This window comes from Colobus angolensis, unplaced genomic scaffold, assembly GCF_000951035.1.
Source record: "Colobus angolensis palliatus isolate OR3802 unplaced genomic scaffold, Cang.pa_1.0 Scaffold193, whole genome shotgun sequence".
NCBI classification, from domain to species: domain Eukaryota; kingdom Metazoa; phylum Chordata; class Mammalia; order Primates; family Cercopithecidae; genus Colobus; species Colobus angolensis.
The window spans coordinates 3148360-3162238 of NW_012115077.1; the positions used below are offsets into that span (position 1 = coordinate 3148360).

Sequence of the window (13879 nt, forward strand, 5' to 3'; positions counted from 1 at the left end):
TTTGGCTCTGTGTCCCCACCCAAATCTCATCTGGAATTGTAATCCTCCTGTGTCAAGGGAGGAACCTGGTGGGAGGAGATTGGATCTGGGGACAGTTTCCCCCGTGCTGCTCCCCTGAGAGTGAGGGAGTTCTCAGGAGAGCTGATGGTTTCAAACTGTGGCACTTCCTCATTCTCCACTCACTCCCTCCTGCTGCCTTGTGATGAAGGTGCCTGCTTCCCCTTCACCTTCCGCCATGATTGTAAATTCCCTGAACTGTGAGTCCATTAAACCTCTTTCCTTTATAAACTACTCAGTCTCAAGCATTTCTTTATAACAGTGTGAAAACAAACCAATACCCCTTCCCTGAGGTGCCTTCTCCTTAGACAACCAGCTGCCCCCATGCTCCTCCTCTGCCCCTTGGTCTTTCTGTTCCCCTCATGAGGGCCAAGTGATAAACAGGGCCAGCCCCAGCCCCATCCTAATGTAGACCCGTGTGGCTGCTGGAGAGGTCGGGCTCCTTTCCTCACCCCGAGGGGGCCTGATATGCTCTTTGGATCCAGGAGGAAACTGACCCCCTATTTTCACACTGGTGCAACTTCCTCCAAGACCTCAAAGCTGGACAACATGAGCTATTCTTTTTTAATGTCTCCACTTGCTAGGGCTGTCACTGGGACAGTCCTAGAGGGTGGTGCCAATGGATAAACGGATGGACAGATGGACAGTAGTCCAGGGATGATGTCCCTGTCTGTCCTGAACTGGGCCCTTCCTCCAATAAGAAGCCTTCCTGAGTGAGTTTATACAGTCATCCCTTGGTATCCATGGAGGATTAGTTCTAGGGTCCCGGGGATGCCAAAATCCATGGATGCTCAAGTCCCCGAAATCACATGGCCTAGTATTTACATGTAAGCTCTGCACATCCTCCCGTATACATTAGACCATTACTAGATTATTTATGATATGTAATACAATGCAGATGCTACATAAATGGTTGTGATACTATATTCTTTAGGGAATGATGACAAGAACAAAGTCTGCACATATTCAGTAGAGATATAACCATCCAATTTATTTTCTGAATATTTTCCATCTGCTGTTGCTGAATCTACAAATGCAGAGCTCCCGGATACGAGGGCCAAGTGTACTTTGAGAGCAGGGTGGGTGAGGTTGCTAATGAGTACAGGGGAGCGGGTGCCGATCAGGAGGACCCTGCATTGGGGCATCTGGACACCGTGCCTCAGGACTTGAGACTCCATTTGCATGGCACAGGCAGACTAAGCCCAGGTCAAAGCCCTCCCCTTGAAGGTTCATTTCATGCCACGCTCTTTCTGGAGCCTGGAATTTGGCATCCCCTCTAGGCCCTGGGTGGAAAGACAGATGAAGCAGATTTTAGATAACATGTCTAGAAGTGCCACCCCCTACTGTGTGCCCAGCACTTTCCCCACAGATCCTCTAGCTGGAATATCCAAGGGTCATGGAGAGAAATACCCAGTTAAAATATCAGAAATGAAAAAAGAGATACCATTAGAGACACTAAAAAGACCATTAAGTAATAGTATTAGCATTTGTGTTCTGAAATTCAACAGCAGCTGTCACTTTCCTCCACCCCTAAGTGTATCCCAGACCACCCTGAGCGGGGAGGGTTGAAGTTAGGGAACACCCATGTATGCTCTGATGCTGGCCCTGGGCCTCAGGGGTGACAGTGATGAGGAAATAGGGTGCACACATGAGTGGGACAGCCAGGCCTGGACAGAGAAGCCACACACACGTGCACAGACGTGTTTACCCACATACACGTGTCCACGCACGTGTGCAAACACATTGCAGGCAGGCGTGTGGCCGCCTCAGGCAGCGGAGGACCCTGACTCTGGGCCCTGCTGACCCGGGCAAGTCCCCATTCTGATGCGTGCCATGACCTCAGAATGTCACTGGTGCTTAGCACCAATCCGCTGTCCGGCCTGCCTCTGTGTTCTACGGCAGTTACACATGCACAGTGGTATCTGGGAACAGTTTTGTGGACTCGAAGGTTTTCTACCTGAGAGGCATAACGCAGGCCAGCTGATTCATCAGAATCAGGTGAGTGTGACCTGCTCTCTTCCCTCCAGGCTCACTTGGGGACAGTGGCTATGGTGTGGGTGGTGTTGGCCTCTGGGCAGCTACCGAGGAAGGTCATCCCTGAGCACCCACCGGGCGCCTGTTCTACACTGCCTGTGTAGACGATTGGCTCTTTCGTCTTCATGGTGGCTTCACAGAGTGAGTGCCGTTCCCTAGTGTACCCATTTGACAGGTGAGACATCTGGGGTCAGAGAGGCGGTGACCGGCCTGGGAATCCAGACAGGACCCTGGGTTTTGCTCTCAGCCCTGCCGTGTGCTGTGCTGGAATTCAGGCCTGAACCCTGTGACCTCCCTGCCCTAGATCCCAAGTCTTCCCAGTTTTCCCATCCCGATGGGGCAGAGCCTGGTCCTGGCAGAGCCACTGGGATGGATCCACTGTGGGTGGGGGGGATAGGAGGGTCCTCAGCACACCTCTGTGCCCTAAGCTGGGTCCTGATGGTGGCTGTGGGCCCCACTGAACACACATGGTCCCTTGTCCTGGGGAACCTTCTGCCCTTGGGCAGCTGTGGAAAATGAAGGAGCCCTGGAGGGCTGGCTGGGGGAGACCATCTTCCCTTCTGTTCAAAAGGGTCCAGGCACTGGGGTTCTCTCCAAGTATTTCTTGCTCTGTCTGGTCCTCTGGAGGCCTCGCCCTCCTTTTGCCCCAAGTGTTCCCAGGAGGGACGGTCCATCCAGGTGTTCTCCAGGACCGAGGACCCACGGTCTTTCCTCAGTGATCCAGGAAAATGAAGGCCCCTCGTGTAGGGACAGCTCAGAATGGTGGAGTCCACAGTCCCTCCCTGAGTGAGGGTTTCCACGAGCACAGTAGATCATTTTCATCCCCAAACCGAACACCCTCCTGCTCAACTGGCATTATTCCTAAAGTGGCTTCACTGTTCAGACTGAAGGGCCACGGGAGCCAAAGTGATGAGCGGAGAACAGAGCAGTCAGGAGAGATCTTGATCCCTGTAGGAAACTGGGCATCTCTGTGGTCCCTGAGCATCTCAGGAGGCCGATTGTACAGAGACCTCTGGTCGCTGACCTCAGTCTCCCTCCACATCCCTGGAATAGCCCATCATGGGCCCTTCACCCTTGGCAGGTGGACACCATTCAACCTGCTGGGGCAGGTGTGTCCCCATTTCATGGCATTTGGGGATGACGGGATTCTCTGTCCAGGTCGCACTGTCCTCAAGTCCTTGGGATGATGCCCACCCCTGCTTGGGGCTTGAGACTCCAGAGACTCGTGCAGGTGTGGGCCACTGGATCTGGCTCCTTTTTACCTGGGGGCGGTGGTGGAATGGAGGTTACGCAGCCAGCCGGCATCTGGGAGCCCGGTGGGAACGATTCAGGTTTTCTCTGAAGCTCTCGGGTACAATGTAACTTTTAGATGATTTTGTCTCACAGGATGGAAATCGCAGAGGATGCAGACAGTTTGCGGGCACAGGAGCGAGAGAATATCATTATGAACTATGAGAAGGTACAGGTCGCTCTGCTCCTTGGAGGGAGGCCTCTTCCAGTGAGCCCTGGTCAAAGGGTCCTGGGCTCCCTAGGAGCACAGGGTGGGCACGGGTGGCCACTACCCCCAGCCCCTTGCACTCTTTACCTTGGACCCCTCACCAAGGCTCCCTCTGAGTTACAGGGACACCGAGCTGGGCTGCCAAAGGACAGGAGGCCTCAGCGTTTTGGACTCTACAACAACATTGATCACTTCGGGATTGTGCAGTGAGTCCTCTGTGCTCCCCTCAGCCCTAAAGCATCTGTCTCAGCTCAGGGATGGGTTTGCTTTTAGAAAGGCCTTTCTGAGGCAGGACTGTCTCACCGGGTCGGGCCAACCTCCTTTCCAGGGTCAGAACTCCTCCCTGGCTCCCCTGCAGGTCCAGCCTGAGGTTGCTGTTAGGCCAGAGGTGCAGGGCCCATCTAGGGAGCGGGTGGGCATGGAGACTGGGCTAGGTCAGGCTCCTGGACTCTCAGCAGTTCTGTCCACAAGTTAGCACAAGAGGAGCGGGGCAGCCTGAGGGTCTGACCCTGTCTACTTGGAGACAACCCCAGTGAGATCCAAGTGTTGTGGCCATAGGATGAGGGGACACCTGGCCCAGCCTCAGGGCTGTTGTCCAGCAGGTCTCTGAGGACCCACCTGCCCCTGTCCCCTCCCAATTTCCCTAGCGATTCAGCCTTCACTGTCCCCATAGGGAAGAGGGAAAGGCATGGGGACAGTGAGGGTTTTGACTCTAGGAGAATGAGGGAGAAGACGGGCAGTGCCCCGTTCTGGGCATCTCATGTTGAGGCCAGGGAGGCAGCAGGGCTTGTGGCTAGAGACCCTGGGTCTGGTGCTGGGAAGGGATCTGGGGCCAGGTAAGAGGAGCCCAGCCAGGAGGCCATCTGTTAGGGATCACAGGATGGAGAGCCAGAGGATCCCGGGGGAGGTGGGGTGCGAAGGAGCTGATGAGCCGTGCCACTTCTGAATTGCAGGGTGTGTGGGTCAGGTGCAGGGAGAGGCAGGTGGAAGCTGGGAGGTCAAAACCTGCAAAGGCCTTGGGGCTGTCAAGTGGGATGGGCCCCTGGTGCACCAGGAGTACACCGGGCAGGTCTCAGGGCAGGCTGCCTTGACCCTGGTGGGGTGATGTGGTCATTCCCTGAGGGACTCCTGTCAGGGCCCGGTCGCCCACCCTGGGTGGTCCCCATCCCATCTCAGGCCTGACCTTTCTCAGCTCCAGCAGAAAGCACCACCTCGAGTCCAGGTTGGGGAGCCCCATTGTGCAATCTTACCGCCCTGCATGCCAGGGGCCCCAGTAACCCTGGCCAGGCTGGCCCCACACTCCTTCTTCTCCCAGGTCCTTCTCCTCCTGGGAGTCACCCCCACAGGAAGGCCCTTGTCTTCCCTTCCCTGTGTCTTCTCCTGGGCTGAGCCCTGAGCTGGATACGGACAGAGCCATTCTTTTCTGGGGGTTGGCTCTAAGTCTGGGGTAGCTTCAGGTCCTGTGCAGGTCCTCAGTTCTGCCTGGGTTGCCTTACAGTGAGACAGAGCTGCCTCCTCTCACAGCTCAGGAGGTGAAGGTAAGAGCCTGATGCATGGGGGAGCTGGTCAAGGGACATGTGGACTGGGCGGGTGGTCGGTGAGGCAGAGGAGGCAGCTGGCATGGGCGGTGGTGGGTGGGGGCAACACGCTATCACTGGGAGGGGCAGCAGTCCCTGCTGCATCTGACCCCAGGTTGCTGTAACTTGGGCGGTTTGATAAAATACCAAAGTGAGAATCACAGTCATGCCTTGGGGGTGGCTGCCCGCCTGTGTCAGGACCCCACCTAGAAGCTGGGACCTGACCTAAGACTGGTGTGTCTGTGGCCTGAGGATGGCACGTCCTGGGGTCCCAAAGCCAGCCCACTGGCGCTCATTTGCCCAAAGACTCTCAGCCCTTAGGGTCTGCCCTTCCCTGGCTCCCTCCAGCTGGGCCCACCAGGGCCCAGCATCCACGGGTGGCTCTGGGAAGCCTGGCAGCTCCCCTAACTCCAACATTCCTCATTTGACAGCAAATGAGGCGGGAGATGAGACGCAAGAGCAAGTGGATGAAAATGCTGGGACAATGGGAGACATATAAGAACAGTAAAAAGGTAATGTGTGGAGGGAGAGGCCCCCAGAACCACTCTCTGCAGAGACAGGGGACAGGCACCCATGGCTGTGACCTGACACCGTCAGCCTCTCAGAGGGCGGGTGGCACATTGTCCTCACCCAGAGGACCGCAGGCCTGGTCGGTGGTTTGCCTGCCTATTTGTACAAGCCTCACCTTGCTGGGAGGGAATCTGAATCTAGGGCTGGAACCACCCGGAGCTCAAGGCTAGGGACGCCCTGGTGACCCAAAGGAAGGAAAAGGTTCAGATCAGAGTCCCGACTCTGAGTGTCCATCCGCTCTTTCAATCCAGGGAAGGGAGACCCTGTCCCAGCTCGATCTCACCTCTACCGAGGGATCATACAGCCAAAACCAACCATTTCCAGAATCCTCGGGCTCTGGTCCTCACTGGGGTCGCCCCGTGACCTGTGACACCAGGTTGTTTTCTGCCCACAGCTGATAGATCGAGTATATAAGGGCATTCCCATGAACATCCGGAGCCAAATGTGGTCAGTCCTGCTGAACATACAGGAAGTCAAGTCGAAAAACCCCAGAACATACAAGGTACGCTCAGGCAGAGCACAACAAACAGGACAAGCCGTGTCAGGGGCCCAGGTCTCCAGTTAGAGGGAGCATCAAGCTCAGCCTGGGGGGTGGGTGGGATGGTCAGATGCACATCCTGGGCACGGACGGTGACATAGTCACCACAGACAAACTCAGCTCTGCTGACCCTCCCCAGCTTCAGTAACAAGCCAAAAAGCAGCTTTGTGCAGAAGGAAACCTTCCTGCTTTCCTTCCATCCTGGTGTGCTGACTGTGGGCTGATAGCCATTTGGGGCAGGGAGTCTTCCATCTGTTCTGAGGCTGCTTCCTCCTCCTGGTCCTGCCCTACAGGTCATGAAGGAGAAGGGCAAGAGGTCATCTGAACTCATCCACCAGATCGACCTGGACGTGAGCAGGACATTAAGGAATCATATGTTCTTCAGGGATCGATATGGAGCCAAGTAAGCCTACGGGAGCCACAGGATCCCAGAGGAGATGGAGTGAACGAGTGGGATGGGGGCTTCCCCGGAGTAGAAGCCAGGGTCACCTAGGAGGGATGACACAGATGCCAAGAGCTCTCGTGGCCCAGGGAACAGCCGGCACCATGAACACAGCACCTCCCTGCTTCCAAGCCCTGGGCCAGACTGGAACATGTGGGGCCAGAACCCAGGAGCATCCTGAGGAGACAGAAGGCAGCAAACAAAATCATGCACAATGGTGAAAGGTGCTCTCCCTGACCCACGGGGACCCATGGTAGGAACCACGGGAGGGTGGCAGGATGGAGGGCCCTTGAGCCTCCCCAGGAAACACTGACAGCACCAAATGCTGGGTGGATTAGGGGTCCTGGAAACTGTCATCCTGGTCTTCCGGGAATGGAACATGGCACAGCCACTTTGTTGGGCAGTGGCTCACAAAGCTCAATGGTCTTCAACTGCATATCCCCAGAGTGTCACAGATATTGAACCCACTGATATGAAAACTGAGGTCCACATGAGACCTGCATGCCACGTTCACTGCTTGATTCATCATCACTCATACAAGGAGCCTTCGGGGATGACATTCAAAATGGGAATGGGGAGAGCAAGTCTGGTCCTCCCTTCAAACGGAAGACCCAGTGAAAAAAGGGAACGAGTCAGTGATGCCCGGACGAACGTGGGTGGATCCTAGACGCATTTTGCTGAGGGAAAGAAGCCAGGCCCAGTAAGCTACCACGTAGGATTCCCATTCCTGGGCCATTCTGGAAAAGGCCAAACCATAGGGACTGAGAAGCAGTCTGGGTGGCCAGGGACTGACAGATCGGGGAGAGGCCGGGTGCATAGGGGCCACCCTGGAGATTTGGAAGATGAAGAAGTCGCTCCAGGAGGGGCTGGAGCAGTGGCCGGGAGACTCTGTCCATTGGTTTAGAACCGTGGAGAAACTGTACACCCAAAGACTGAGCTGGCGTGTGTGCAAACTGAAAATAAATAAAGAAAATCATTCAGAGTGAAAAGGATCAGGCAAGTCACTGTACAACTGGGCTATTTGTATGTCACAGATGTGGATTTTACTGAAACATTTCCTCCAAGTCAAAGGCCCTGAAGAGCTCACTGCTTATCTGGTGAATCATCTGAACCTGAAATGGGATTTGTTGTTAGGCTTTGCAGACAAACTGAAATGAACGTCATCTGCACAAAACAAACAAAAGCCCCCTTTCTCTGTCTCCTAGGCAGCGGGAACTCTTCTACATCCTCTTGGCATATTCGGAGTATAACCCGGTGAGTATTCCCGGCAGTGACGTTCCCAGGCAGTATTTCCCTGTTCACAGGAGTGGGTGTCTGGTGGGGGTGCTGTCGCTTCTTTTAAAATTAGTATTTGTGAGCCACCAGGATATAGGAGGTAGGACTCCAGCTCACTGCTGGCATAAACCTCCAAGCAAGGGGGTGACCTCAAGGGGTCAAGCTGAGACACAAAGGAGTCGGGGCTGGACTCCTGGTGTCACCTGGGCCTGACTACCACTTCTCAGAACCAGAAATGATGCCCTCCTCCTGGGGCTGCCCCAAAGCCCAGGAGCTTGGCAGCATCGCAGGCAAGACGGTGCTATCAGGAGACATTTTGGACAAGGTGCTAAAGTGCCTGATGGACTTGGCTCCTGTCATGAAATGAATTTGCATCCTGAGGAAGACTCTGAAGTCTCCTCTGCCCACTTCAATGACATGAGTCCTCCCAGGTGACCTCCATCCTCCCAGGTAATGTCCTTCTATGGTGACTCTGTCTCTTGCAGGAGGTGGGCTACTGCAGGGACCTGAGCCACATCGCGGCCTTGTTCCTCCTTTATCTGCCTGAGGAGGATGCATTCTGGGCACTGGTGCAGCTGCTGGCCAGGGAGAGGCACTCCCTGCAGGGTAGGTGGACAGCTGCCCACGGGACCTGATGCAGCCAAACCAGGGACAGCCAGCCTGGCCAGCTGATCTCGGCTTTCAGCCAAGGCACCTTCCTTGTGTCGCCAGCTTGTTGGGAACTTTTAGGATGTCTCCGCTGATGGTCCCACAGGAGTCCGCGGCTGACCCCCAAAGCCCAAGTCAGACGCCTTTCATCCCCATCAGCGGAGGGCATCTCATTCCCCCGTGGCCACCCTCTGTGTCCTGCTGTCATGCCCTTCGGCTCTGATTGTGTGCAGCTGACTCTCCCCTCCCTGAGAGTCCTCCTGCCCTCAAGTTACCTGGGGTCCAGTTGCCCTTGGTGCCCAAAAATGGGCCAATCAAGCCCAGGTGGCAGCATCTCCCCATCCCGTGTCCCCTGGTCCGACCCCACTTCCAGGAGAGGACCAGGAAGCCCAGCACCGACCCTACTCTGGCCGCCTTTCCGTGGCCTCAAAGTGGGGCTTGCCCTTTTTGCACCCCGGTCCAGGAGGCCTCCAGGGGAAGCTCCAGCCAGGCTCCAGGGGATGTTCCTGCCCCACCTCCCCAGGGCAATGGCCGCATGGTGAGGTCATCAGGTGGGAGGGTGGGAGGCCTTGGGGTTTTGGGTCCTCTGCAGCTGCCCAGCTCTTCCAGCTGATGGCTCCACACCTTGGGGGAAGGCTCTGATTTCATGATGTGCTGGGGGCTTCTCAGGATTCCACAGCCCAAATGGCAGGACAGTCCAGGGGCTCCAAGACCATCAGGAGCATGTGGTCCCCACGTCACAACCCAAGACCCTGTGGCATCTGGTGAGTTTATGGTCCCCTCGGCTCTTCCCCAGAGGACCTGCCTCCCGTGGGGCTGGAGGAACGGGCATTGGAGCCCCTCATGGGGCTGGTGATGGCTGAGTCCAGCCAGGGCCTGACAGGTGACGTCGGGTTATTCGTGGGCTGGGAGTTGGTTTCCGTTCCTGCCCTGGAGGCGACAGAGGCACAGGGATGGGGCCCAGCTCCCACAGAGCAGGGCAAAGGGCAGTGTGTCCACCCGGAGTGTGGGAAGGGGAAGGTGTTGTGGGGAGCCCTGGACACCGCCCAGTGTTCTGCACTAGGGGAAGGGTCTTCAGAGGCCCTGGAAGAGGGAGGTTTTTATGGCAGCCCAGGAGGCCCTGAGCACCTCTGTTCCTCCCATCAGGACAAGGAAGGTCTTTGCGCGCAGAGCTCCTCCTTAGGCTGGCTTCTCCACATGTTGAATGATGGGGTAAGAAGGCACAGGGAGACCCTGGCTCAGGAACCCTCCTTGCCCTGCAGTGCCCTGCTTCCCCAGCCCGGGGTCTGGCTCACCCACAGCCCACAGGAGGCTCCGTCCACCGGGGGGTCCCCACAGGACACCCAAACAAAACCCTCTGCCCAAGAGGGGTCATCCCAGGGCAAAGGCTGGGGCTCAGACCCGGTCTCATGGGCAGACTGGGCCAGGACCCAACTTGGGAGGGCTCAGGGAAGCCTCATGCCCTGGGCAAGCCCCTCTCTCCAGGAGCCACATCCCCCCTCAAATGAGTGCCCCCCATGAGGAGCTGCAAGACCTTGTCTGACCCAGCGCCCTGGAGGGCTCAGGCGACCCTCATGGGGAAGGTCACTGACTCTGGGGACTGAAGGCCCAGTGGACCCAGCTCGAGCCACCAGCCCCAGCCTGGAAGGTCCAGGTTCTCCCACACCTGCTGTCCCCACAGATCTCTCTTGGGCTCACCCTTCACCTGTGGGATGTGTATTTACTGGAAGGAGAACAGGTGTTGATGCCGATCACAAGCATTGCCTTTAAGGTTCAGAGGAGTAAGTCTACGTGTGCCCAGTGGGGCCTGGGAAGCCCTGGGGTCAGAGCCAGACTGTCCAGAGGGCAGCTTGCTCACACTGTCCTCACGGTCCTCTGTTCTTGCCCAGATGGAGGTCTGGCCAGGTGGGCTGGGCAGGGGACTGTGACACCGAGCCCGTCCCCCACATGGCCCAGATGAAAGTCAGGAACGTTGTGAGCACTTCCCTATCCACTTCCCCCGGCCACAGTCTCCTGTGCACATCTGAACCCCTGGGGTGGGCTCAAAAGGTTCCCACATCACCTAGTGGGAGACTGAAGTGGCCATGGGGTATCAGCTGTGCCCCCTCCCAGGAAACTCTCCTGGCCTGATGTCCACCCTGTCCCTAGAGCGCCTCATGAAGACGTCCACGTCTGGTCTGTGGGCACGTTTTCGGAACCAGTTCTTCTGTACCTGGGAGTTGGATGATGACTCTGTGCTCAAGCATCTGAGGGCCTCTACGAAGAAACTAACAAGGAAGCAAGGGGACCTGCCACCCCCAGGTGGGCTCCAGTGCCATGTCCCCTGCCATGTCATCCTCTGCGGCAGTTAATAGTGAGGGAGTGCCCAGGACCCACAACCCTACTACCTGGGCCTTCCTCTTCACCTTTTCTTCCTCCTCTTCCTCCTGGACTCTAAGAAAGTACAGGAGGCCCACCGGTCCTCAGGGCAGGCACTCAGTGCGCGTGTACTGCATGTGTTGTGCACGCAGGAGGGGGATGTGGGCATGACCCTCCAACAATCCCCCTCCCACATTCCACAGTGTCTCTGTCTCCCCATCACAAGGCCGTCAAGGGCACTAAAGAAGCCAGACCCATTTGTGGGAATCCCCACCCCTCCCTGCAAGCACCCACAGCCTCAGAGAGCAGCAGAGGCCCCTCACTGCTGCACACTCCTCCAAGGTTGCCAGGAGAACAAGCCTTGAGCCAGGGAGACAAGGGAATCGGGTGTCCCTCACTCCCAGAGCATTCAGGGAGAGGGCACAGGCGGGACACCAGGCGAGAGTCAGAGCCAAGAATTCAGGCAGATGTGGGAACAGTCAGTCCTGGCATGGACTGGGCGGCCCAGGGAGGCAGAGAGTGACCCACGTCCAGGTCCAATCCCCACTGTGGAGATCGGTCCCCATGTGAGGTGACAAGGGGCTGGGTGACATCCAAGGCCCCTCCCACCTGAGTTCTCACTGGGGTCTGTATCCCTGGCCCAACAGCCCTGGGATGAGGGTGTGTGGTTGGAAGCCCCCAGCCAGTCCGAACCCTGGGGGAGTTCCAGGAGCCACCTGCCATCCCCCAACAGCTTCCCCATGCCAGGTGGCACACACCCCTCCTCTGGGATCAGCAGACTACAGGCGTGTCCTCAGTGTCAGGCCCCGGGGGCCCCACAGAGACCCCGAGGACTCCAGATACCCAGGCAGGTAGGGCCCAGGCGGGAAAGGCCTGCATGGGCTCATTAGAGACACTGACCACGTCTGTTTTCCTTTCAGCCAAACCCGAGCAAGGGTCCTCAGCACCCAGGCCTGTGCGGGCTTCACAAGGCAGGACGACCCTCTGCAAGGGGGACAGGCAGGCCCCTCCAGGCCCACCAGCCCAGTTCCAGCGGCCCATTTGGTCAGCTTCCCCGCCACGGGCACCTCGTTCTTCCACACCCTGTCCTGGTGGGGTTGTCCGGGAAGACACCTACCCTGTGGGCACTCGGGGTGTGCCCAGCCCGGCCCCGGCTCAGGGAAGACCTCAGGGTTCCTGGAGATTCCTGGAGTGGAACTCGATGCCCCGTCTCCCAACGGACCTGGATGTAGGGGGCCCTGGGTTCCCCCATTATGATTTCAAACAGAGCTGCTGGGTCCGTGTCCCTTCTGAATGTGTCCTGGACGGCCCTGGGACAGTGGGACAGGGCCAGCTCGAGAAGCCCATGGGGACCCTGACACCAGGCCCTGCCCAGGCCCATCAGGACTGAGGGAGGCCGGGAGATATCCCACTACAACAGGGCACCCCATCTACGGACAAGAGACTTGCACCCAATTTCTACAATGGCACCATATTCCAGGAGGACCAGCTGGCCACCTGCTGGCAGGCGGAACAACACCCTGCCGAGGGGGTGAGATTGGCTTTCACTGCACTGAACCACAGTGTGGACATGGACTTCCAGACCTGCACTGCACCCAGCACTGATTCCAACCAAGATCCCCCTGTCGCAGCTAGGGATGAGTAGCAGTGCGCTCCCACCTCAGGGCCTTGCCTCTGCCACCTCTACTTGGAAAATTCTCAGTTCCCTCCAGGCTTCTAGAAGCATCTGGAGCAGGGCTCATGGCTGGATAACTTCCCGAGGCTTAACAACCCAAGCAAACTTCACGTCCTGGTTTTATTTTTTGTTAAACTTATGAAAATTTATTAAGAAAGTGTGCAGCTCGAAAGACATTGACAGATGGAACACACCAGCCCCCAGATCACAAAGCCAACCATGCCCAGCCCCTCCCACCACCCCAGCCGTGTGACCGGCTTTCTGAATTCTGACGACACCGTGAGCCTGCCATTGTATTTTCAACTCATAGACGGTTAACCCCCTTCGTGTTTTAAAATAAATGTTTTCTGTTAAAATTATTTTAGATATACAGAAATATTGAAAAGGCACTACAGTGTCCTCCTATACCTTCCATCCAGCTGCCCCTAATTATGACATTTTGCAGTACTATGGCACATAAGAAATTTAGGCCGGATGTGGTGGCTCACACCTGTAATCCCAGCAATTTGAGAGGTCGAGGCAGGACGTTCAGGTTCACTTGAGTCTCGAAGTCTGGGACCAGCCTGGGAAACACAGGTGGACCCTGTCTCTACAGAAAAGTCAAAGAAATTCGCCAGGCCTGGTGGCGTGTGCCTATGGTCCCACCTAGTGAGGAGGTTGAGGCAGGGGGACTGCTGGAGCCCATGACTTCCAGGAAGCAGTGAGCCATGATTGTACCACTGAAGAACAGAAAGGTAAATATTGGCAGTGTTACTTTATGCCACTAGGGAGAGCAAGAAGACTTTTATACCATCAGTATTAAGGTATACAGTTTTCTAAAAATTTATCTCTGCAGTTCAATAAGAAAAAATTCCTGCACATTATATTTGATAGAGCAAATAAAGAAAAAAATAAAAACATTAAAGGAAATGTCAGTATTAGATTCATGCACTTTTCAAATCATTACTAAAGAGCATCTCACATTTCTGTTTAAAACACTTGTACCATTGCATAATTAAGTACGAAGATGAGAGTTATTTGAGGTGTTTAAAAGTTAGTGGTGCCACATCTAACTGGTGTAAACTAGATAAAAATCACTATAAAAAAGTTCAAATTCCATGCAAATGTAATGATTATACAATCTTATTAAATTGTTAGACATTTTTTCCCAACTACCAAATGGGATAATATCATGTCTATAATTAGCAATAAGAAAATTCTATTTGCA

The 13879-nt window shown here is 55.8% G+C and overlaps 1 pseudogene across 1 annotated transcript; it reads left to right on the top strand.

The window, feature by feature from the left end:
* The first annotated feature begins 1942 nt into the window (after window positions 1–1942).
* Window positions 1943–12602, top strand: LOC105510873 (annotated as a pseudogene). The gene is made up of 16 exons (XR_001001621.1): window positions 1943–2055; window positions 3046–3200; window positions 3478–3550; window positions 3713–3795; window positions 5088–5127; window positions 5598–5678; window positions 6131–6238; window positions 6568–6677; window positions 7922–7970; window positions 8477–8597; window positions 9309–9403; window positions 9786–9851; window positions 10321–10420; window positions 10788–10940; window positions 11918–12294; window positions 12481–12602. The product of XR_001001621.1 is annotated as a TBC1 domain family member 3G-like (transcript).
* The last annotated feature ends 1277 nt before the right edge of the window (window positions 12603–13879 follow it).